Genomic DNA, 7,587 nt, shown 5'->3' with positions numbered 1-7,587 from the left:
TAACTAATATAAATTCAAATGGATTTTTTTACTTCCCTCCCACCTTCAGGTGAACAATTAAAAAGATTGGAGGAAGCTCTGGCATCCTTCCTGAAAATAAATACAGTGATTTTCATAGAAACTCAGACAAGTAGTCCAAGGCAGGAGTTCAGTTTATACTGTGGTCACTCTGGTAACGGAGAGGAGATATAACATTGTGTTTTCAACTGGTTGTAGCACAATCTTACTCTCAGTATGTTTTTGAACACTTTGACACTAAATTTGGAGGATAAGGAGAATTTCTGAAGTGCCTGGAAGCTAATAAAGGGACTGTTTTACCTCTCTGCTGGTCACAGAACAGTAAGAGGTTCAGTATACATACTCAATTCTCACAAAGGTGGAAGACTTTCATGATCTTATATAGAGGAAGAAAAAGGCATTTCTGCTACACGTCTTTCCTCCAACAACTCAGACTGAAACCAAGGCTGTTTCTCAGCAGTGAAGCCACCCGCCAGCAAGGAATCACAATGTTTATCCACCTCCCTGGGGGCTGAAGTGTGCTTTTCTGCTCTTGTTGTCTTAACCCCTAATACTGAATGTTAGTCTTGCCTGCCTTGTCTATGACATTGGCATCCACAGGGGAGTTAGTAACAGGAAAAAAAAAAGAAAAAAGAAAGATGATTTTGGCTCTTCACAGCAAAACAACATAAATGGACCATTTATGCATATGTTCGGATGCTGTTTTGTGATCTCTAAATATTTTCTGTCTGTGTTCTCTCATTCATATCTATCCATAATTCAGGAGATCCAGATCTAAATCCGTGTTTGCAACGTTGTGTTCTTTTTGTCTGAATCTTAACTATGGAGTGCCCAGGAGGAGACTTGCCATTACCATTCTGTTCACTTACAAGGAGTCAAAGTCAGAACAATGATTCTACAAACCAGGACACCCCAACCACTCTAGTAGAAGATATTAAGAAAATATTCAGGATCAGATTTCCTGCATCATTTTTATACTGCGTTATGCCAGAACAGAGTCATTCAAAGGTGTTAAAGTTTTAGTGCAAGTTGGGTGGAAATCTATTCATCAAAATACATATTTTGTATTAAATACATAAATATAAGGTAGGTATTGCAGCAACATGTCATTCTCATTCAAGTTTTCCAATCCTTTATCTTAAAATACTGAACATTTTTTGAGTATCTGATCCAGACTGATCTTATGGATAACTTGGGTTTTAAGTGGACTTTGGGAACTGCATCTTTTCAAGTATAAACATTTCAAAACCAAAATAATCTCTTAAGTGCAGATTCATTGTTCATAGTTTTTTTTTATTTATTTTTGGTTTTGCTTTCTTTTTAATCAGACCTAAAACTACACACACGGTGGCAAAGTGAATATCTCATTTGATGTATCAGAAAGATTCAGTACCAGCATTAACTGTTCATAATAATCTGGGACTAGTGGCAAAAGACTGTTTTCATATCAGCTAGATTCTCGGTGCATTTTTGAGTACAGAGGATGATTATTATGCCTGAGTAGGTTGTAGTGTGAAATAACTGCAAAAGTGGTGGTGACTCAGGCCATTGTAGAAGAAATGTCATGCCAAAGAGAAGTCATGCCTTATCACCTTCCTCTGCCTGTTGACATGATTTTGTATCCTCAGTGTACACAAAAAAAAGTGTTATCTTTGTCTCTGTAAATTCCTCTAACTGCATTTATCTTGCGCTTTTCAGTAATATTTACTTCTCCAACTAGCTATTCTGTGCACTCGTCTTCTTGTTTGCCTCCCACTTCCTACACACTATCACTGTACTTTTTTTCTTCACAAACCCCAGACTTGGTCTTATGAAAGGGTAGGTGTTGTGTCAAGCACTTGGTTGTGATCACAGAACTTGTTATACACGCAACATACACGTGTAGAGCACAAGGAGGTAAAGTAGTCAGGAACTTTTAGCCCAAGGCATCAACTATGTGCAAGCTGAATTTCATAAGCACAGAGTGTGCCATAAATACACGCTAAAAACACATACGATAAAACCCTACAAGGCGTCTGGGTAGTGAGGACCTCTCTATTAGCATGCAGTTGTACAACTTTTTAAAAAAATACACATTTAAATGCAAACTCCGTCTTTGAATGATTTTTTTTTATCTTCCTTTCACAGGGACAGCATGACCTATCCCCTCTTTTCCTGCCCCTTCGCCCTCAATAATCTGTGCATCCCACACAGCCATACACAAGACTGTGACACAAGCATTAATTGCTAAACAACCTCCACAATAGCAGGGGGTATTTTAACAGCACAAGCCATTTATGTGTGAGAAGGGACAATTCTACAGCCTTTTAATAAGTAACCCAAGGATAATGCCATAGAAGTTTTGAATGTGCTTCATTTTATTGGGCTGAATCAGAATATCATCCCTGGGAAAAATACAGTGAAGCATGGAAATTGCCTTCAAGAACTTGAGACAGCATTGCAAAAGAAATGGCATGTGGCGTTTCTGTCAGTGCAGAGTAAGGCATGATGCATGGTTATTTTTTTCCAAATGAAACAATTACAACTTGCTGTAGGTATTATATCACAAGATTAAAGCCTGGGGTGGGGGTAAAGTAGGTAGGACTTAGAACTGTGCTGCATGCTAGGAGCCGTGTTGGTTCTAGCTGGGTAGTTTTAGGAGTATTTCCTGAGATTTACTCACTTGCTCAGTGACAAACCAGATCTGATACATTTTTAGATACAGTACAATAACCATTCCTTTCTTGAGATATTTTGAAAACTAGAAATCCTACATGGAAGAACAGGGAAGGTTGCAAATATTTAAGGGAAAGTATTAATACATGATGAAGAAAGTGAGCTAATCACCGAGGGTTTGAAGTTTAGTATAGACAAATTCAAACATGTAATTACTTGTTTAACATTCTGGGCCCAGCCCAGTACAGTCATGTTTCCATGAAAAAATCAAGGATTCTTGGAGCTTAGTTTTATTTGAGATTGTTGTGAGCTGAAATAAATTTACCTTTATCAGCTATATTCTAACTGCAACACTGACTAGTGCCTTGCTGTAAGAATAATCATAAAATCATAGAATCATAAAATCATAGAATCATAAAATCATAGAATAGTTAGGGATGGAAGAGACCTTAAAGATCATTCCTTTCCAATCCCCTGCCATGGGCAGGGGTGTCCCAATAAATCAGGCTGTCCAAGGCCCCATCCAACATGGTCTTGAACACCGCCGGGTGTCCACAACTTCCCTTGGGAACCTGTTCCAGTGTCTTGCCACTTTCATAGTGAAGAAATTCTTCCTAATGTCCAGTCTAAATCTGTACCTCTCCAGTTTACACCCATTCACCCTGGCCTTATCCCCACAAGGCTTTATGAATAGCCCCTCTCCAGCTTTCCTCTAGGTCCCTTTCAGGTACTCTAGGGTCGCTAATAATCTGTAGTTTCAGAACTAGCCATGCAAAAAAGTTTTGTTTGTTTTTAGGATAAAATTATCATCTTTTTCACTTCACAATATTTAGGCAAAGACCATGACAATAAGGGAAAATCAAGATGCATGCTTAGACTATAAAGTGTCATGAAAACTTTCCTTTATTCCTTTAGATTGCAACAGTTTGCACATATTTCAAGCTGTTCTACAACATAATGATGTCTTGGTTTATATTAAAATCAAAGCCTGTGGGTATAGGGCCTGCCTCTAACAGACTGCCAGCTGCTGAGAGAAGTCATCCACATTGGGCAATCACCCTCAGAAAGAACTTCTCAGCAAGGAAAAAAGAATTAAATTAAACACTAAAGCAAAGATGAAAATGAAATACAACATGTGCATTACAGAGAACATACATGCAAAAACTTGTAATGTTTGTAATGTGACATAAATTCTTCCTTTGTTACTTATGTGACCAAGCTTGCACAATTCATACATTAGGCTTTACCAGTCATGGACAGTTGTGTGACCATGCCCATCATGCTGTAATAAACACTCTCTGCTGTCCTCTGCTCAGCACGTGGTTTCTTCATTTTCCTTCTTTGCAGGTTAACCTTAACCTTAGTTGCTATTCCTTGATAAAGAAATGGCTCAACTACAGAACTGGAATGAGACACGTGACAGACAACAAAATATGTGAGTAAGAACCTTTTGCACAATCACAGGTGTGAGTTAAACAGCAGTGATATTTGGAAAGACATTTGCCATTACTATGTTGCAGAAAATTATTTGGCATGAGTTGGCAGAGAGAAGAGCTAGGCATAAACTACAAATTTAAGTTTAACGTCAGGCATGGACAGCCTGAAACAGAATCAGCCTTAACTTTCAGTAGCACTATTCAATCAAAAGAACACGTTGGAATTTCCTTTCAGCCTCTTTTTTCTCTCCTCCTCCTTTGATGAGAGAAGGGGTCAAAAGCCTAGCAATTCCATGCTATAAAGTCTTCAGGCTGAGAAGAAATTATAACTTTAAAATCTTCTATGCCTTTTCTTTTTTTCTTATTTCCCTTAATCGCTTATAGGCTGAATTTTGTCTTCCTCTCCTTCCAAATAAAAGCAGGGAAAGATGGATTCTGAGCAGGAATCATTTGTCTGTTTACCTGGTTAAAAAAAAGACACATGACAATGACAAAAAGGGCATTCTCTTCCTTTGAATTGAGATTAAAAAAAGGTTCCGAGCATGCGAAAAGTCTTGCTACCTGTCCATTGAGTTCTTAAGGAGTGGTCTTGACTGTAAGTGTTGTGTACCCTTGATCAACTGTCTTCATAGGTGTCTCTCATGCTGCATGCAGACGACCAGCAAATACCTTGCCTGGACTCAGCACAGCATGATGCCTCCAGCCTCTGGTCCTTGGAGACCCACGTGTTCCAGGGGGTGATCTGTGGATACATTGGAAGATGCCTTTGCATGCTAGCTTTCCAAACAGAGAGACAAATTGAGCTTGAGAGCAGACTCTGTTGAAATATGTTTCTACTTGAGCCCATACCATGTGCTCAATCAGGACTCTTGTAATAGTGCACTTTAACGTACTCACCTTGGGATCCTGCTCCTACAGTACACTGAAGGTCCTACTGAAATCACTGCTTACATCCAATAGTAATAAACTAAGTGTTTCTGGGCACCGAGGACAACGGGCACCCTTGTTAACAAGGTGTCTACAAGAGGGCATGCAGTTTGCTTGTTGCGCATGGGTGCTGAAATGGTCAACTGCCAGACCTGCCTGTCAGTTCCTGGGTACACTATTGTTTGAAACAGACACAATTCAAGCTGAGCACTTCCTAACTACTTCACAGGCAGTCACAGTGAGCTGAAACTTAGTGCTACAAACAGGTACACAAAACTTTTTACCTATAGATTTTAAAGGAGTATTTAGGCAGACAGATCAGTGTACTGCCTACCGTTTGGAAACTTCCTACTGGTTAAAAAAGAGACGTCAGAATTGACAAGGAGCCCAGAATTCTTTAAAAAAACCTGCCTGTCCCTCTCCATTAGCACAAATGGGATTTCAGTTTTAGGCTGCCTGAAAGTCGATCTATGCCATGTTTGCTGCCCTGCCCCTCCTCCAGCAGATGCAATTTCACGCTAAGCTTTTAGAGAATTAAAATGCAGAAGCTCAGCCAAACGGGCATCAGAATCCATCAGACAAAAAGTTTGAATAAGAATTGCTTTAATTCAAAGAAAAGTGCTTGTAAGGTCAGAACACACAAATATTAACTAAGGGGGTATATAAGCTAGCTTTAAGAAGCGCCTCACTGACTTCAAAAGACTTCTATTAAACACATCTCACCAGCTCTATGTTGTATCAAGACCTTTCCTGTTCTAGCAAACATAATCTCAGAATAAAAAGAAGACCCATAACTGAAATAGCTTAAGAAAAATGCCATTGCCCAGTTGTATGTCCATTGTTACACTAACTTTTGTGTCTGCTTACAAGCTACTGAGCAAGGTTGTTGAGCGTTTCTTTTCAGTGAGTGTTTTGCTATATTGCCTTCATTTCATTGTGTTATTTTCTGTTTCTTACAGTAGGGAAAACTGACAAATAAGAACACCACCTATTTTGGACTCTAAGATTAGGAATGTAAACACAAAAGTCAGGACATATTTCTCTGTGGCTGGACTATTGTGTGGAACAGTGTCTTTCATTTCAGAGATGTATTTAACAGACACAACTGCTGTCATGTTGGTAAACTAGAAATTTTTTGAGGTTCTTTACTTTGGAGTTGCTTCATTTAGTGGTCAAATTAATTTTTTTTAATACATTTGTCTTCTTTTCCTTCATTCTCTTTCAACTATCTTCAGATATTTTAGTCCCATTAGACCTCACAGATACAAAAGCATTGACTGAGAAGAAAAAAACAGTACTGGGGTTTACCTCCCTGCTGAGGAAATTTTAGTGTGTACTAGTGTTTTAGTAAGCCACTCTGTTGTGTGTAGCCCTCAATATCCTCAGTGATAAAGTCCCTTAGTGTCTCAAACAAAGACATTTGTACATTTAAAAGAAAATTCCTGAAGGATTGCACTGGGGAACTTTCTTCAAAAGTTTTGTTAGAGCACTAAGTACGTGAAGTTTCTGAATACATTTTTGTCGAAAGTTGATGTAAAAGTCATACACTCGTGGGAAAGATGGTCTGAGAGAGACTACCTAGAACTTCGCCTGCCTCAGTGGAGGATCAATTAAACCTTGTATGTCCTGACAGATTTCTTTACCCTATTAGTGTGGACCTTAAACAAGGCAGATATCACGGCAGCCCCAGACAGCCAGACCTTGGCTTTCCAGTGATTTCCTTATGTCTAACTTTTACCTATCTTGCTGCAACTTATCAGCTACGAACTTATCAAGCTTTTTATGAGGTTGAAGTATTCAATTGATAACACCTCTCAAGTTCACTCAACTTTGGTAAGCAATTTAAATGTTTCATCGTATGTTGTGTCATGTTACGTTATGTTATCATACGTTAACATTATATGTTAAACTATTACACATTTAACCATTTTCCAGGTCTTCTCTGACTTGAGCTTGGTCAGAACAGGATCCTGTATCCCTACTGATGACTTATCAGAGCACTTTATGTATCTCACAGTCTAGGTACCTCTTTATATGTCCCAGTGTGGAATTTATATCTTCCTTGCAGAAGAATGGTGCTGTGATTCTAAAGATCTTCTTCCTCATTAAAAATTGAAGGTACCTCTTCCCAGTTCCAGCATACGTACCAGAACTGAACTTCATGTAGATTTAATTCGGCTATTTTTCTTAGCATTTGTATAAGTGAGAAATTACTTTTTTTACAGATAGTCATGTGAGTTCTCTTCAACTAATTTGGTAATAATCACAAATGATCAGTGGCTAAAAGTATGCCTGTCGATACAAGGAAATTTTTTTTTTGTTTCCCAAAATGATGCCTATCATCGACTAACCTTAATCTCCTGCAATAATTCTTACTTATTCCTGCAATAAATGCTGTCTCTGCAAAAATTAGATACCATCAGAAAAAAGCAGATATTACCTAAATCCAAAATAGGTGCTAGACTGATAAGTGATGTAACACATTAGTATAGTAGACAGAATTGTAATGATCCATGACTATTTGCAAGGCATAGCTATATACTGGCAAGTG

At 38.4% G+C, this 7,587-nt stretch overlaps 1 long non-coding RNA gene across 1 annotated transcript in view; it reads right to left on the bottom strand.

The window, feature by feature from the left end:
- Positions 1 to 3,622: 3,622 nt before the first annotated feature.
- LOC128850970 (uncharacterized) overlaps positions 3,623 to 7,587 on the bottom strand; it is a 75,461-nt gene continuing 71,496 nt past the window's right edge. The window contains exons 3-4 of the long non-coding RNA XR_008448242.1: positions 4,671 to 4,851; positions 3,623 to 4,571 (exon numbers count right to left, since the gene is read on the bottom strand). This is a non-coding gene — a long non-coding RNA (uncharacterized LOC128850970). The remainder of the gene's footprint in view (positions 4,572 to 4,670; positions 4,852 to 7,587) is intronic.

Source organism: Cuculus canorus, chromosome 1 (assembly GCF_017976375.1).
Source record: "Cuculus canorus isolate bCucCan1 chromosome 1, bCucCan1.pri, whole genome shotgun sequence".
Classification (NCBI taxonomy): Eukaryota; Metazoa; Chordata; class Aves; order Cuculiformes; family Cuculidae; genus Cuculus; species Cuculus canorus.
The sequence above is the reverse complement of the archived record's forward strand: the minus strand, read 5'-3'. Positions and strand labels throughout refer to the sequence as shown.